The 17,847-nt window shown below is 38.7% G+C and overlaps 1 protein-coding gene across 16 annotated transcripts in view; it reads right to left on the bottom strand.

The window, feature by feature from the left end:
- DNAJB9 (DnaJ heat shock protein family (Hsp40) member B9) overlaps nt 1-17,847 on the bottom strand; it is a 714,883-nt gene that overhangs the window by 296,712 nt on the left and 400,324 nt on the right. For 15 of the 16 annotated variants that reach the window (XR_013829608.1, XR_013829609.1, XR_013829610.1 and 12 more), the window contains 2 exons: nt 4,944-5,107; nt 759-852 (listed from right to left, as the gene is read on the bottom strand). The gene's annotated coding sequence lies outside the window, so the exon portion shown is untranslated. Of the gene's footprint in view, nt 1-758; nt 853-4,943; nt 5,108-13,689; nt 14,246-17,847 lie in introns of those variants that run through there. The other variant, XR_013829622.1, reaches the window with a different exon arrangement.

Raw genomic sequence — 17,847 nt, 5'->3', positions numbered from 1 at the left:
TTAAAAAAATAGACTCAGCTGTTTATTCCTTCCTCCATGTTCCCTTTCTGGATGTGATGCCAGGAGATGTAGCATCCATTGCATGACTAGGAAGCAATAAGCATGAAGACAAAAGCCAATATGCTAACAACCCTGGAGCAAAAAGGCAGGTGGAATTTGGATCATTACTGACTAGAAGGTCTTCTGCAAAAGCCATAGATGGACTATCTCTGGATTTATTATTCAGTAAGTGGGAAAAAATATGCACTATTTTTTTCAGCTGTTTGTCAGATTTTGTGTAATAACTGATACTTTCCTAATTGATACTATAAATATATAGAAACTCAAGAAAGATCTAGGCAGGAAAGAAGTCAACAGGGTAGACATAGCAGTTGAAGCCACGGTTTGAATGAGATCACCAAGTGAGAATATTATACAGTAAAAGGAAAACAGGGCTGAGAACAAGCGTTGGAGAACACTGGCACTTAAGAACAACTGCTAGAGGAAAGAAGCTGCTGGAAAAAGATATATGACTATAAGGAAAAAGAATAAAAAAGAGAAAAGGATGACCTAGAAACCAAAAGAGGAAAAAGTAGGTGTCAGTGTTCAAATGCTACAAAGTAGAGCTAACCAAAGCACAGGAAAGGGTCCATTAAGTTTGGTGATATCAAAGTAGAGCATATTAGTGAAACAGAAAACAGGTTCTAATACACCTGGCTTGCGGATAATCTGTTTCTCAGCTACAAACTGGACTGCACCAATCACCCCAGTAAATGTACCTCTCACGGTAGGCTGTTGGTCGCAGAGCCGATCCTGAAACGGGATGTGGATGGATCATTGCTCCAACTGGAAATACAATTCAAAGTGCAGGCTCTATGGAAAGGAGGACAATAGGGTCTTTCTTAATATGAAAGGCAGCATATTTTTTATCCCTTAAAAACAAAAGTAACAGCTTAAGTTTAGAATGATCTACCAAGTGGGCAACAGGGTGGATTTTCTTGACCCTTTCACTTTTAAAAGAACAGCAAGATGCTAAGGTTTAATACCTGCCTGGTTCCCTGCAGCCGAGACACAGGCCTCAAGCATGCTTTGAAGATGACAGGCATTTGAGTCAGTGATGATATAGGTACAGAAAGGGAGAAGAGGAGGGGAAAAAATGGAATCAGTGAAATATAGTGAAGAAAGGAATTTATTAAGTGCTCTTTTCTTCTTGTCAGTAATCAATAATATGAAAATATTAGCACAAGGCAAATAAGAAAAGTTATAAAAAGGAACAACAGATGTAAAGAGTGATTAAAAACGAGGCAGACCAACTTTCAATATCAAACTTAGCACTCAGGGGTCTTCAGAGCTGCAGGGAACATTCCTTTTTTCTTTTTATTACTATGGAATTGGTAAGAAGGACTTGAAAATGCATGTGAGAATTTAGAAGTCTTTCTTTCTTTCTTTCTTCCTTTATTTTTGAGAATTCTTTTAACCTAAAGAAGATGTATGGAAAACCCAAAAAGCAATTAGTAAAAGTGAAAAGATGGTTATGAACAATTAAAATCCTTTCTGCTTCATTAACTTTTCATTGTTAAATGTTGTCACTGATGAATGCCAGGCTGAGACATTGAATAGTCTATCAAACAGCATATATATCAAGAAATGAATTGAAGACAAAAGTAAAGCAAGAGAACCCACAGAATAAGCTTATTAACAACATGACATGGGTAAAAGGCTCAGGTTAAAAGTGTATGTCTCGGTTACCAGGGGATGGGGGCGGGGCAGGGATGAATTGGGAGACTGGGATTGACATATACACACTACTATATACAAAATAGATAACTAATAAGACCTGCTATATAGTACAGGGAACTCTACTCAATATTCTGTAATGGCCTATATGGGAAAAGAATCTAAAAAAAAATAAAAAAGAGTGGATACATGTATATATATATAACCAATTCACTTTGCTGTAAACCTGAAACTAACACAACATTGTAAATCAGCTATACTCCAATAAATTTTTTTTAAAAAGTGTACATCTCTATTTTAGCATCCCACTGGGAACTTTGTGCTCACAAAGCTATATATGTGGGGTTACATGCATTCTTTACATTTTCCAAATACATTCCTCACCAATATAAATACAGTACAGATGAACAGGGCAAGATACATAATTTTCAGGGTCTAATACAAAATGAAAATCTGGGGCCCCTCGTTTAAAAAGCAAGAAAAAACAATGCCTCTAATAGTACTAAAATATAATTTTTTTCCTTTCTTTTGTAGTCTTTCTCTCAACTTGTCATATTGTTTAATATTTGCTATTTAACATAATTCAAACTTTTTTAAATTAAAATTTTAAATGGAAGAAATTTTATCATTCACTTTATATTATGCAATGTCATTTTAAATGAAAATATGAGAGAATTTAACTCAGTTGCAGTATCACAAAATTATGTAATTCATATGTCTTGGTTAGTACATGTATATTTCATTCTCACCAGAATAGCAGAAACATTCCATAAAATTAATTCAACTGGTTTTATTTTACTTCTTTTTAAAATTAATTTTTAATATTTTTAATTGTGGTAAAATAAGCATAACATAAAATTTACCACCTTAACCATTTTGAAGTGGATAGTTCAGTGGTATTAGGTACCTCTATATTGTACAATCATCACCACCATCTTTATTTCCTTTCTTGATAAGCATACATTCTACTGACACTCTACACTGGCTGACTGATGTGTAAGGAAGAACTAAAAGGAGAAGGAACTGGAAGCCCTATTTTTCCTTTTCATGTCCTTACTTTCAGTGTAAGTGGTTGGCTAATGCAAGGAAGTAACACAAGTAAGAAAGGGCCTGGTAGAGCTCTGTGGCTGTTTTTATTTTTCAGAATGCCATCATGGCCTTCTTTCTGCATTAGAGACAAGTCTTGGTTCAACCAGGAATGTGTGGTCTCTAGGAGCAGTCAGTAAATGCCTCCCACCCCTTACTCAGTCATAGTCTTAACATCTTACCTCCTAGTGGATTTGAGCAATACTTAACCCCCAAATATCTTGGAATTCTGCGTCATATTCAAATAAGGCAGCAAGGAGCAGAGGAGGTGCATATTATGCTTATTTCCAAGCATCTCTTCCTGTGCTCCATTTTCCCTCAGCCTTGACTTATAAACCACAAGTGAAAAGACAAAGCGGTTAAGAATTTCAGCGGGCGACAGCAGGACATTTAGCCAGGCGCCAGGCTTTCCCAGAGCAAGGCCCTGCGCAGTGGCACAGGTCAGATGCCCAGGAAATGGTCACGGCCGACCAGAGAGACTGAACAGGATGCAGAGTCGCCACGTTCACAGAGCACTTTACAGTTTACAAAGCACATCTCATTTACCTCACCTGTCACATCAGTTCCGTCTGCAGGTGAGCAGCTGATATCTGCTGTTCAATTAATTAAACAAGGAAACCATTAGACTGAGGCAGCTTTAATGCCGGCAGCAAACATAAACCAAAATCTAAGCCTGTAAACGCGCCAAAGTTATGAAATTGAAGCGCTAAGAAACAATCAATCACAAAGAGCAAACTAGGCTTTAAGCTATAGCCAGGCAAACTCCTCCACTTTCTCTGAACTTGCTTAACCCTGGCTCCCGTCCTTCCCCTGGCCACCTAGCCACTTCCTGATTGGCGCTGCCCGTTTCAAATCTATTTTTGCTCAAATAAATTCTTCACATGTTTAATATGTTTCAGGTTATCTTTTAACACCTCTTACAGACTAGAGAGATGCCTGATGAGCCCAAGTTCCGTGGCTAACTGAGGGTGGAATGTGGACTAGAAGTGAGCATCCTGGTCTCTAGTTAGATCCTTTCTCAATGACCTTTCCCCTCTGAGAAGAGCTGTCAGACTGCAAAGGGAGAGGCTACACTTGCCCTGTCATTTGGGTGCGTTTTCTGTGCAATCCCAGAGACAGAAAAAGCCACGGGTTATGGTACATGGGATATGTTAGTGGCAGAAGGGTTAAAGGAAAGAGATGATCAGAGTCAGGAGAAGCCACTCTGAAGTCTCCCAGGAGGACAGAGGCTTTGAGGGAGGATTCAAAGTGAATACTGAGTAGAGGCAAAACCTGTGTGAAGAAATGTCGTCTCCAAGAAAAGCAAGTGAGAACGAACAGAGAAATCGGAGTAGTATGGGAAGGTCACGATTTGCATGCCTACATGAAGTGTCGGCTGAAGATGCCGTCTTTGGCATAAATTTCTTTAATTTAATTTTACAACCAATCTGCTTAAAGCCATTACCCTCCATCATTTACCTAGTTAAATCAGTGGTCTCCTTCTATACTCCTTTGTTCTAAAAAACAAACATCCCGAATCTAGGAGAAGATGGCGGAAGAGTAAGACGCGGAGACAACCTTCCTCCCCACAGATACATCAGAAATACATCTACACGTGTAACAACTCCTACAGAACACCTACTGAACGCTGGCAGAAGACCTCAGACCTCCCAAAAGGCAAGAAACTCCCCACGGGGCTTGCCTGGTGGCGCAGTGTTTGAGAGTCCGCCTGCCGATGCAGGGGACGCGGGTTCGTGCCCCGGTCCGGGAGGATACCAGGTGCCGCGGAGCGGCTGGGCCCGTGAGCCATGGCCGCTGAGCCTGCGCGTCCGGAGCCTGTTGCTCCGCAGCGGGAGAGGCCGCAGCAGTGAGAGGCCCGCGTACCGCAAAAGGGAAAAAAAAAAAGAAACTCCCCACGTACCTGGGTAGGGCAAAAGAAAAAAGAATAAACAGAGACAAAAGGATAGGGACGCGACCTACACCAGGGAGGGAGCTGTGAAGGAGGAAACGTTTCCACACACTAGGAAGCCCCTTCGCGGGCGGAGACTGTGGGTGGCAGAGGGGGAAAGCTTCGGGGCCGCGGAGAAGAGCACAGCAACAGGGGTGCAGAGGAAAAAGCGGAGAGATTTCCGCACACAGGGTCGGTGCCAACCAGCACTCACCAATCTGAGAGGCTTGTCTGCTCACCCGCCGGGGTGGGCGGGGCTGGGAGCTGAGGCTCGGGCTTCGGTCGGAGCGCAGGGAGAGGACTGGCGGCGAGAACGCAGCCTGCAGGGGACTAGTGCGCCACGGCTGGCCGGGAGGGAGTCCGGGAAAAAGTCTGGACCTGCCGAAGAAGCAAAAGACTTTTTCTTCCCTCTTTGTTTCCTGGTGCGCTATGAGAGCGGATTAAGAGCGCTGCTTAAAAGGAGCTCCAGAGCGCCAGCCGCAGCTAACAGCGCAGACCCCAGAGACGGGAATGAGACGCTAAGGCTGCTGCTACCGCCACCAAGAAGCCTGGGTGCGAGCACAGGGCACTCACCACACCTCCCTTCCGGGGAACCTGTGCAGCCCGCCACTGCCAGGGTCCCAGGATCCAGGGACAACTTCCCCGGGAGAACGCACGGCGCGTCCCAGGCTGGTGCAACGTTATGCCAGCCTCTGACGCCGCAGGCTCGCCCCGCACTCTGTGCCCCTCCCTCCCTCTGGCCTGAGTGAGGCGAAGCCCCCGAATCAGCGGCTCCTTTAACCCCGTCCTGTCTGAGAGATGAACAGACGCCCTCCGGCGACCTACACGCAGAGGCGGGGCCAAATCCAAACCTGAACCCCGGGAGCTGTGTGAACAAAGAAGAGAAAGGGAAATATCTCCCAGCAGCCTCAGGAGCACCGGATTAAATCTCCACAATCAACATGATGTACCCTGCATCTGTGGAATACCTGAATAGAAAACGAATCATCCCAAATTGAGGAGGTGGACTTTGAGAGAAAGATTCATTATTTTTCCCCCTTTTCCTCTTTCTGTGAGTGTATATGTGTATGATTCTGTGTGAGATTTTGCCTGTATAGCTTTGCTTTCACCATTTCTCCTAGGGTTCTTTCCGTCCGTTTTTGTTTTTACTTAAAAAATTTTTTTTTGTTCTTAATAATTATTTTTTATTTTAATAATTTTATTTTACCTTACTTTATTTTCTTTTATTCTCTTTCTGTCTTTCTTTATACTTTTTCTCCCCTATATTCTGAGCCGTGTGGATGAAAGGCTCTTGGTACTGCAGCCAGGAGTCAGTGCTGTGCCTCTGAGAAGGGAGAGCCAACTTTAGGACACTGGTCCACAAGAGACTTCCCAGCTCCACATAATATCAAATGGTGAAAATCTCCCAGAGATCTCCATCTCAACACCAACACCCAGCTTCACTCAACGACCAGCAAGCTACAGTGCTGGACACCCTATGCCAAACAACTAGCAAGACAGGAACACAACCCCACCCATTAGCAGAGAGGCTGCCTAAAATCATAATAAGTCCACAGACACCCGAAAATACAACACCAGACGTGGACCTGCCCACCAGAAAGACAAGATCCAGCCTCATCCACCAGAACACAGGCACTAGTACCCTCCACCAGGAAGCCTACACAACCCACTGAACCAACTTTAACCACTGGGGACAGACACCAAAAACAAAGGGAACTACGAATGTGAAGCCTGCAAAAAGGAGACCCCAAACACAGTAAGATAAACAAAATGAGAAGACAGAAAAACACACAGCAGATGAAGGAGCAAGATAAAAACCCACCATACCTAACAAATGAAGAGAAAATAGGCACTCTACCTGAAAAGGAATTCAGAATAATGATAGTAAAGATGATCAAAATCTTGGAAATAGAATAGAGAAAATGCAAGAAACAATTAACAAGGACCTAGAAGAACTAAAGGTGAAACAAGCAATGATGAACAACACAATAAATGGAATTAAAAATACTCTAGAAGGGATCAATAGCAAAATAACTGAGGAAGAAGAATGGATAAGTGACCTGGAAGATAAAATAGTGGAAATAACTACTGCAGAGCAGAATAAAGAAAAAAGAATGAAAAGAACTGAGGACAGTCTCACAGACCTCTGGGGCAACATTAAATGCACCAACATTCGAATTATAGGGGTTCCAGAAGAAGAAGAGAAAAAGAAAGGAACTGAGAAAATCTTTGAAGAGAGTATAGTTGAAAACTTCCCTAATATGGGAAAGGAAATAGTTAATCAAGTCCAGGAAGCACAGAGAGTCCCATACAGGATAAATCCAAGGAGAAATATGCCAAGACACATATTAATCACACTGTCAAAAATTAAATACAAAGAAAATATATTGAAAGCAGCAAGGGAAAAACAACAAATAACACACAAGGGAATCCCCATAAGGTTAACAGCTGATCTTTCAGCAGAAACTCTACAAGCCAGAAGGGACTGGCAGGACATATTTAAAGTGATGAAGGAGAAAAACCTGCAACCAAGATTACTCTAACCAGCAAGGATCTAATTCAGATTTGATGGAGAAATTAAAACCTTTACAGACAAGCAAAAGCTGAGAGAGTTCAGCACCACCAAACCAGCTTTACAACAAATGCTAAAGGATCTTCTCTAGGCAAGAAACACATGAGAAGGAAAATACCTAAATGGGAATAGGAACATACATATCGATAATTACCTTAAATGTAAGTGGATTAAATGCTCCCACCAAAAGACACAGACTGGCTGAATGGATACAAAAACAAGATCCATATATATGCTGTCTACAGGAGACCCACTTCAGACCTAGAGACACATACAGACTGAAAGTGAGGGGATGGAAAAAGGTATTCCATGCAAATGGAAACCAAAAGAAAGCTGGAGTAGCAATTCACATATCAGACAAAATAGGCTTTAAAATAAAGACTATTAGAAGAAACAAAGAAGGACACTACATAATGATCAAGGGATCAATCCAAGAAGAAGATATAACAATTGTAAATATTTATGCACCTAACATAGGAGCACCTCAATACATAAGGCAAATACTAACAGCCATAAAAAGGGGAAATCGACAGTAACACATTCATAGTAGGGGACTTTAAGACCCCACTTTCACCAATGGACAGACCATCCAAAATGAAAATAAATAAATACAAGCTTTAAATAATACATTAAACAAGATGGACTTAATTGATATTTATAGGACATTCCATCCAAAAACAACAGAATACACATTTTTCCCAAGTGCTCATGGAACATTCTCAAGGATAGATCATATCTTGGGACACAAATCAAGCCTTGGTAAATTTAGAGAATTTAAATTGTATCAAGTATCTTTTCCGACCACAACACTATGAGACTAGATATAAATTACAAGAAAAGATCTGTAAAAAATACAAACACATGGAGGCTAAACAATACGCTACTTAATAACGAAGTGATCACTAAAGAAATCAAAGAGGAAATCAAAAAATACCTAGAAACAAATGACAATGGAGACACGATGACCCAAAACCTATGGGATGCAGCAAAAGCAGTTCTAAATGGGAAGTTTATAGCAATACAATCCTACCTTAAGAAACAGGAAACACCTCAAATAAACAACCTAACCTTGCACCTAAAGCAATTAGAGAAAGAAGAACAGAAAACCCCAAAGTTAGCAGAAGGAAAGAAATCATAAAGATGAGATCAGAAATAAATGAAGAAGAAATGAAGGAAACGATAGCAAAGATCAATAAAACTAAAAGCTGGTTCTTTGAGAAGATAAACACAATTGATAAACCATTAGCCAGACTCATCAAGAAAAAAAGGGAGAAGACTCAAATCAATAGATTTAGAAACGAAAAAGGAGAAGTAACAACTGAACTGCAGAAATACAAAAGACCATGAGAAATTACTACAAGCAACTCTGTGCCAATAAAATGGACAATCTGGAAGAAATGGACAAATTCTGAGAAATGCACAACCTGCCAAGACTGAATCAGGAAGAAATAGAAAATATGAACAGACCAATCTCAAGCACTGACATTGAAACTGTGATTAAAAATCTTCCAACAAACAAAAGCCCAGGACCAGGTGGCTTCACAGGCGAATTCTATCATTTAGAGAAGAGCTAACACCTATCCCTCTCAAACTCTTCCAAAATATAGCAGAAGGAGGAACCCTCCCAAACTCATTCTACGAGGCCACCATCACCCTGATACCAAAACCAGACAAGGATGTCACAAAGAAAGAAAACTACAGGTCAGTATCACTGTTGAACGTAGATGCAAAAATCCTCAACAAAATACTAGCAAACAGAATCCAACAGCATGTTAAAAGGATCATACATCATGATCAAGTGGGGTTTATCCCACGAATGCAAGCATTCTTCAATACGTGCAAATCAATCAATGTGATACACCATATTAACAAATTGAAGGAGAAAAACCATATGGTCATCTCAGTAGATGCAGAGAAAGCTTTCAACAAAATTCAACACCGATTTATGATAAAAACCCTGCAGAAAGTAGGCATAGAGGGAACTTTCCTCAACATAATAAAGGCCATATATGACAAACGCACAGCCAACATCGTCCTCAATGGAGAAAAACTGAAAGCATTTTCACTAAGATCAGGAGCAAGACAAGGTTGCCCACTCTCACCACTCTTATTCAACATAGTTTTGGAACTTTTAGCCACAGCAATCAGAGAAGAAAAGTAAATAAAAGGAATCCAAATCGGAAAAGAAGTAAAGCTGTCACTGTTTGCAGATGACATGATACTATACAAAGAGAATCCTAAAGATGCTACCATAAAACTACTAGAGCTAATCAATGAATTTGGTAAAATAGCAGGACACAAAATTAATGCACAGAAATCCCTGGCATTCCTATACACTAATGATGAAAAATCTGAAAGTGAAATCAAGAAAACACTCCCATTTACCACTGCAACAAAAAGAATAAAATATCTAGGAATAAACCTACCTAAGGAGACAAAAGACCTGTATGCAGAAAATTATAAGACACTGACGAAAGAAATTAAAGATGATACAAATAGATGGAGAGATATACCATGTTCTTGGATGGGAAGAATCAACAATGTGAAAATGACTCTACTACCCAAAGCAATCTACAGATTCAATGCAATCCCTAACAAACTACCACTGGCATTTTTCACAGAACTACAACAAAAAAATTCACAATTTGTATGGAAACACAAAAGACCCCGAAAAGCCAAAGCAATCTTGAGAACAAAAAACGGAGCTGGAGGAATCAGGCTCCCTGACTTCAGACTATACTACAAAGCTACAGTAATTAAGATAGTATGGTACTGGCACAAAGACAGAAAGATAGATCAATGGAACAGGATAAAAAGCCCGGAGATAAACCCATGCACATATGGTCAGCTTATCTTTGATAAAGGAGGCAGGAATGTACAGTGGAGAAAGGACAGCCTCTTCAATAAGTGGTGCTGGGAAAACTGGACAGGTACATATAAAACTATGAGATAAGATCAATCCCTAACACCATACACTAAATAAGCTCAAAATGGATTAAAGACTTAAATGTAAGGCCAGAAACTATCAAACTCTTAGAGGAAATATAGGGAGAACACTCTATGACATACATCACAGCAAGATCCTTTTTGACCCATCTCCTAGAGAAATGGAAATAAAAACAAAAATAAACAAATAGGACCTAATGAAACTTCAAAGTTTTTACACAGCAAAGGAAACCATAAACAAGACCAACAGACAACCCTCAGAATGGGAGAAAATATTTTCAAATGAAGCAACTGACAAAGGACTAATCTCCAAAATTTACAAGCAGGTCATGCAGCTCAATAATAAAAAAACAAACCCAGTCCAAAAATGGGCAGAAGACCTAAATAGACATTTCTCCAAAGAAGATATACAGACTGCCAACAAACACATGAAAGAATGCTCAACATCATTAATCATTAGAGAAATGCAAATCAAAACTACAATGAGATATCATCTCACACCAGTCAGAATGGCCATCATCAAAAAATCTAGAAACAATAAATGCTGGAGAGGGTGTGGAGAAAAGGGAACACTCTTGCACTGTTGGTCAAAATGTGAATTGGTATAGTCATTATGGAGAACAGTATGGAGGTTCCTTAAGAAACTACAAATAGAACTACCATATGACCCAGCAATCCCACTACTGGGCATATACCCTGAGAAAACCATAATTCAAAAAGAGTCATGTACCAAAATGTTCATTTACAATAGCCCGGAGATGGAAACAACCTAAGTGCCCATCATCGGATGAATGGATAAAGAAGATGTGGCACATATATACAATGGAATATTACTCAGCCATAAAAAGAAACGAAATTGAGCTATTTGTAATGAGGTGGATGGACCTAGAGTCTATCATACAGAGTGAAGTAAGTCAGAAAGAAAAAGACAAATACCGTATGCTAACACATATATATGGAATTTAAGAAAAAAAATGTCATGAAGAACCTAGGGGTAAAGCAGGAATAAAGATGCAGACCTCCTAGAGAACGGACTTGAGGTTATGGGGAGGGGGAAGGGTGCGCTGTGACAGGGCGAGAGAGAGTCATGGGCATATACACACTAACAAACGTAGTAAGGTAGATAGCTAGTGGGAAGCAGCTGCATAGCACAGGGAGATCAGCTCCGTGCTTTGTGACCACCTAGAGGGGTGGGATAGGGAGGGTGGGAGGGAGGGAGACGCAAGAGGGAAGAGATATGGGATCATATGTATATGTATAACTGATTCACTTTGTTATAAAGCAGAAACTAACACACCATTATAAAGCAATTATACTCCAATAAAGATGTAAAAAATAAAAAAAAACAAACTACAGGGATATCACATGGATATAATATTTAGGATTAGAGTTTTAGCTGCCAATTTATAATTTCTTATAATTATATTCAACAGCATTGGTCGCTATTGGAGGTTCTCATTTTTTCTTGTTGTTGCTTACTATGTGTTTTCTGGACTAGTTACATCAGTAAAATATAGAAGAATCATGTTAATGTCATTAACATTAATATTAGTATATTTCTAACCTTTTCTATGAATTATTCTCAAGTTTGTTACTATTAACCTCCACAAGTTATGTTAGTTTAAATCATTTATTCTGCTAAAATACTATATTACATAACCAATTTCAGCAAATCTGTTAGTGATTTGAACTAATTTGTTCTTTAGAAATTATGCTAGAATAATTATGCTGTTATCTTATAAATTAGCCAAATGGAATGTTGTTTATAATATAATTTAAATGAAAACTGCCATTAAAAATTAATAAATAACCAAACATCCCATAGATGGAATTAATACAGGTATATATATATATATATATAGATATAGATATAGATATATAGATATATAGATATATATGTGGCATGTTTCAAAACTCAGGGTTCTGTTTGTTTGGTTGGCTTTTTTTTTTTTTTTTTTTTTTTGCGGTATGCGGCCCTCTCACTATTGTGGCCTCTCCCGTCGCGGAGCACAGGCTCCGGACGTGAAGGCTCAGCGGCCATGGCTCACCAGCCCAGCCGCTCCGTGGCATGTGGGATCTTCCCGGACTGGGGCACGAACTCCTGTCCCCTGCATCAGCAGGCTGACTCTCAACCACTGCACCACCAGGGAAGCCCCAGTTTGGTTGGCTTTTGATGAAAGAATTTCATCAAAAGAACAGAAAACATCACAAACAGGAAAAAAAAAAAAAAAAATACCAAAAAGTCACTGAAAATACTAAAGTACATGATACACAAATTAGAAAAAAAAAGATTTAAATACTCTGAGGATACACATCTAATTTTCTCACTAATACTACCTGTTGAAATCATTTATTAGTTACTACTTGGCCTAACTTAACTTCCTGCCACTCAACTAGAATAGAAAACCCCTTTTAACTCATCAAATATCTTCTTGATTGCTCAGTGTTTCTTAAACTTGGCTTTTCTACAGAAGCTGTAACCAAGTTTGCATCTAAAGCCATTTCAGGGGCTTTTATTTGAGGGCATTCTTTCAAGCAAGGAAGATTGCCCATTCACTAAGGAAAGAAATCCTTTCATTCAATATTCTCAGAATTTCTTATCATCTGTATATAACTGCTAGCATCTCACTCACGTTGAAAGAAAGCATAGCACATCAATATAAGCAGCACAAAACCCCTGTGATTATGTTTTCCCTAGATGAAAAGAAAATCAGAAATCACAGCCACTTCATTACCTACTCTATGTTTCTCCTTTTTCCCTCCTGATACTTAAAAACAAACAAACAAAAACAAAAAAGCAAAAAACTGATTTCATTTATTACTTCTACTCTCTAAGCTTAGAAACACAATAACACTTTATTGTCAAAACATAATATTTTTAAATCCCTGATAATAGAAAATAACCTGGTGAAGTGATTTCTTCACCTAGTGACCTGTCTCACAGTAAGAAATTCCCCTGGTGGATCAAGGGTGAGGTACAGCAGTGAAAAGCCCAAAAAGGAGGTGAGGGGATTCAATGTGAACTCCTTGGGGATATCATCTGTCCTATTCGTTCCCTTTTTCCCATAACCTAACACAGTGCCTGACAAATAGTAGAAAGAACACATGTCAGCTTTGTTGCTTTAGTCAAAGAGCTTTACATTCTTCAGTGTTTGACTCTGAAAATGCTGAAAGTGATTAGGTAAATGAAGCCCGAGTTTAAGACAAAGAGAACTTCATTCTCTGTCATTGCTCTTAGTGTGAATTTAAGCATGACATTGTTTTTAGCAGCTCTGTTTTTAAGAAGGCAAATAACCAGATTGTACAAGAGCTGAAATATGCAAATTTTTCACCTGAGCTACTCAAGCAGGTAGCCAGATAATTCATTTTTCACCATCACATACAGGAAGATAAGTGGATTACCAGAAGCAAAACTGCCTCTTCCATCCTGCTATGCCCCGTATACTTAGTGACACAGATTGTGTCTCTCAATGTGTTTATAACCACACAACTATAAATAACATGGTCTCCCTCAGGCATCCTGTGAACAAGAAAAAGAAGTTTCCAAGAATAATAATACTAAAATTCGATGAACTATATTAATACAGTATAAAAACAAAGTTGTTACCTGGCAACTTGGTGGTACAGTGTAGAGGTTCACTGAAAAGTCTTAACCAGAAGAGATTTTTATATTAGCTCTGGAAATCTCCTTTATCTTTCTCTGAACCTGGAACTTTTTTTTTTTTTTTTGGCTGCATTGGGTCTTCGTTGCTGCACACAGGCTTTCTCTAGTTGCAGTGAGTCAGGGCTACTCCTTGTTGCGGTGTGCAGGCTTCTCAATTTGGTGGCTTGTCCCATTGCGGAGCACTGGCTCAAGGCGTGTGGGCTTCAGTAGTTGTGGCGCACAGGCTTAGTTGCTCTGCGGCATGTGGAATCTTCCCGGACCAGGGCTCAAATCCATGTCCCCTGAACTGCCAGGCGGATTCTTAACCACTGTGCCCCCAGGAAAGTCCCTGGAACTTTAAATGAATGAAGGCAATCTTATAGAAATCTTGTGAAAGAAGAGACATAATCTTCCAACTCCAAAGGGGGAAAATTAAATGAAACAAAATTTGTGAATAATGACCTACTGATAATTTTGGCTAACTCTATAGTAATCTCAGCCCCAGAGTAGAGATTTACCAGGTCTAGAGCAATGTTTTGCAAAATGTGTCCACATCACATGCAAAATGCAGATTCCTATATTCCACACAGAATATTTGGCTGTGGGGAGATCTGCATGTCTGACAAGGTTCCCAAGTGATTCTTCAATATACTAAAGTTTGAGAACCACTAGTCTAGAGTTTACTGGTTAGTTTCCAGATGGCATTTCAGGATTGCATAGTGAACTCGGGAATTACACGCCCACCTGCCGTGCATAAATGTAAACTCATTCAAGGAGAATTATCTACATAGCTGCTTGTCTTCATTAGGTTACTTTTATTTTAAAATGACATCAACTCTCTGTTACTCAGTTCATTGTCAAAGTATTTGAACATGTCTTTAAGAAACCACTTAAAAATTCTGTACTTCTAAATCATGCCAAAGAATATAACATTTTATTTTCTGTTATGCTATTCATATAAAAAGTTCAATTATGGAATTTTTGTAGATGTTCAAATTATCTCTTCCCATTTATATTCCAAATTATCCTTGAGTCAAACCAGACTACTAGGCCATAGGTCTCTGATAGGGCAACAGAACTACTTTTACAAAACCACACTTGGATTGCTGTGTAGCATGTTATCAGCAAGCTTCCTCTGAAATATATATTGGGAAGATATGGTTGAGGACTTTGTTCAGTACATCCCTGTATATATCCGTTATGAAGACCCACGGTTTGCCTACCAAGGAAAACAATAGCTCTGCCTTAACCATAAATTATCTTGTATCTCTCTTTGCTTTGGCTGCTTAGACTAGTAAGTATGAAGTATTTAATATCACAAATTTTATGATAAACCGTAATTTTAGCTGATGTCATTTCCCTTTCTTAATTTCTTTTGGGCCTGTTTTCTTCACCTACTTTAATCTTTATCTTGCTTGTCATGCTTTTTGTCTGAGGCTTCTTGAATCATTTTTGGAATAATGGAGGTCATAAATAAACCTTTATTATACTAAACGATCAGAGTTTCATAGTCATAACTATTCAAAATCACACTGGATATAACTCGTATTGTACAAATTTTATCTTTCAACCCTCTATGTAAAATCTCTACTATAGAAATTCAATATTTAACATTACACTTATAATAAGAAACAAATTTTCTAATCAATACGACATGACTGAGAATGGCCTGGGCAATCATGGGATATAGTGAATTATCCATTATAGGAAGTAATCAAGCAAAAGCTAAGTGACTATTTAGCAAGAATACTGTAGAAGGGTTTTGATATCAGGTAACACATTGGATATCTTGAGTCTCTTCTACCTCTGAAATCCTTAAATCTATTACTTAAAAATGTACATCGTTAATATTATCAGAAAAAAAATAAAGTCAGCAAAAGAATTAAAAGAAACATGCATTTCTCAGTCAGGAGTATGCAGAAGAATACAGAGACAGGAAAAAATTACATTTTTAGGAATAGACTGAATAAAAACTTTCTATATTGTATCCTTTTTGTCAACGTTAGCAGGCATGCACTGCTTGTCTGGTCCCCAGTTTCTAACTCAAATTGTATGAATAACCAAGCTACATTGAAGCCTGAGAGTGATTTAGAGACTTAACTTAAGCATTTGCTTCATATTTCTTCTGACAAAACTGCTTTTAAATGTGTAATCTTTAGTGCCAGGAAATCAACTGACTTAAAAAATTGCCAACTCTGCCAATAACCAGTAATATGAATGTAACCCTTCTGCACTGAGGGCGTGAAGAAATTAAATGATCAAACACATTCTGCTAAATCCAGCCCTGAGAGAAGGTTGTGCCTCTGTAGTGAGGTTCTTCTGAAATGAGACATGGAAACAGCAATGAAGGAAAAAGCATCTGAATAATCGTACAAAGTCTTCCAAGTGGCACTCAGCCCAGAAGACACTTTTGTTCTGTCCAACGGCACAAAAATCTGTGGAGACCCATCTGACCCCAGCATTTCAGGGCATGATGGGGCTCTCTCCACAAGAGAGCCCTTCTTCTGAAAAGCCAAGGTTCGTGTGCATTGGTGATAACTATTAGAAATAAAAATGATCCAAGATATGTTGTTGTTGGATTCTAAAACAGAATTGTAATTATATTATCTTGTAATATAAAATCTAAAGAAAGAAATGTTGCAAATACAGGGATTAAGAACTTTATGCCATTTCTATACTAATTCTGATACCGAATAGGACCAGACCAGATGTGGCACAGAGAGAGATAATTACATTTTTTAATTTTTTTGAGTCTCTCTTTGTGATCTAGAGTAGTGGTCAGCAAACTACAGTCTGTGAGCCATAGATGCTCTGCCATCTGTTTTTGTAAAAAGAAAAAAAAAAGTTTTATTGGAACTCAGCCACACCATCCTTTACATCCCGTCCATGGCTGCTTTCACAATGCAACAGCCTCACTGAGTAGTTGCCACAGAGATGATGTAGCTCGTAAAGCCTAAAATATTTTCTATCCAACCCTTCACAGAAAAAGTTTGATGACACCTGATCTAAAGTGTGGTCAAGGTTTTATGAATGTGCTTCCTTTTGAACTACGTTTTCAATAATTCTTTCTGAGAAGTATTTGCAGGAGGAAAGACTCCTTGCTTTTTGTATCCCTGGCAATACCTTAATTTACCTCTCTTCTTTGAATGATAGTTTTCAGTGTTAAACAGCATTTCCTCATCTTTTTTAAACAGCATTTTTAAATAGCATTTCCTCATCTTCTAGTATTTAGCATTGCTGATAAGTCGACTATGATTATAGTTGCTGTGTAAATAACTTGTTTTTTCCAACCTACTTGCACTTAAAATTTCATTTTTATCCTTGATATTTTCTAGTTCGAGGATAATATTTTGGTGTGGTTTTATTATTATCTATCACAATGCACAATGAATGTGTGTTTTCATTTCTAGTTTATGGAAATATCTTTCTTTGGAGCACTGATATATCTTTTTAAATTTAACTTTCAATGCTTAATCTATTACTCCATGTTTTTGTTGCCAAAAAAAGTGGAGAGATTCAAACCATAAACTTTACTATGCCATTTTGAAAAGATGGAAGAGTGGACATTGAAATTAGAGAGATAATCAGACTGATGAAAGTAGAGGGTCTACAGTTATGACCCAGAAATTTCACTACTAGATTTATACAACAGAAATGCCAAAATATATTTACCAAAAGACATGTACTGAAACATTCATAGACATACTATTTACAATAGCTCCAAACTAGAAGCTATCTAAATACCCATCAGCAGTAAATAGATAAGTAAATCATGGCAGCGTCACACAGTGGGACATTATTTAGTAATGAGAATGAACAATCTACACCTAGTCATAATAACATGAATAAACTTCACAAGTAAAATGTCAAGAGAAAGAAGACAGACGAATAAAGCACTTTCTATAGAATTCCACTTAGATCAATACTAGAATAAACCTATGGGGTTAGAAGTCAGGA

Source organism: Stenella coeruleoalba, assembly GCF_951394435.1.
Source record: "Stenella coeruleoalba genome assembly, chromosome: 9".
Lineage (NCBI taxonomy): Eukaryota > Metazoa > Chordata > Mammalia > Artiodactyla > Delphinidae > Stenella > Stenella coeruleoalba.
The sequence above is the reverse complement of the archived record's forward strand: the minus strand, read 5'-3'. Positions and strand labels throughout refer to the sequence as shown.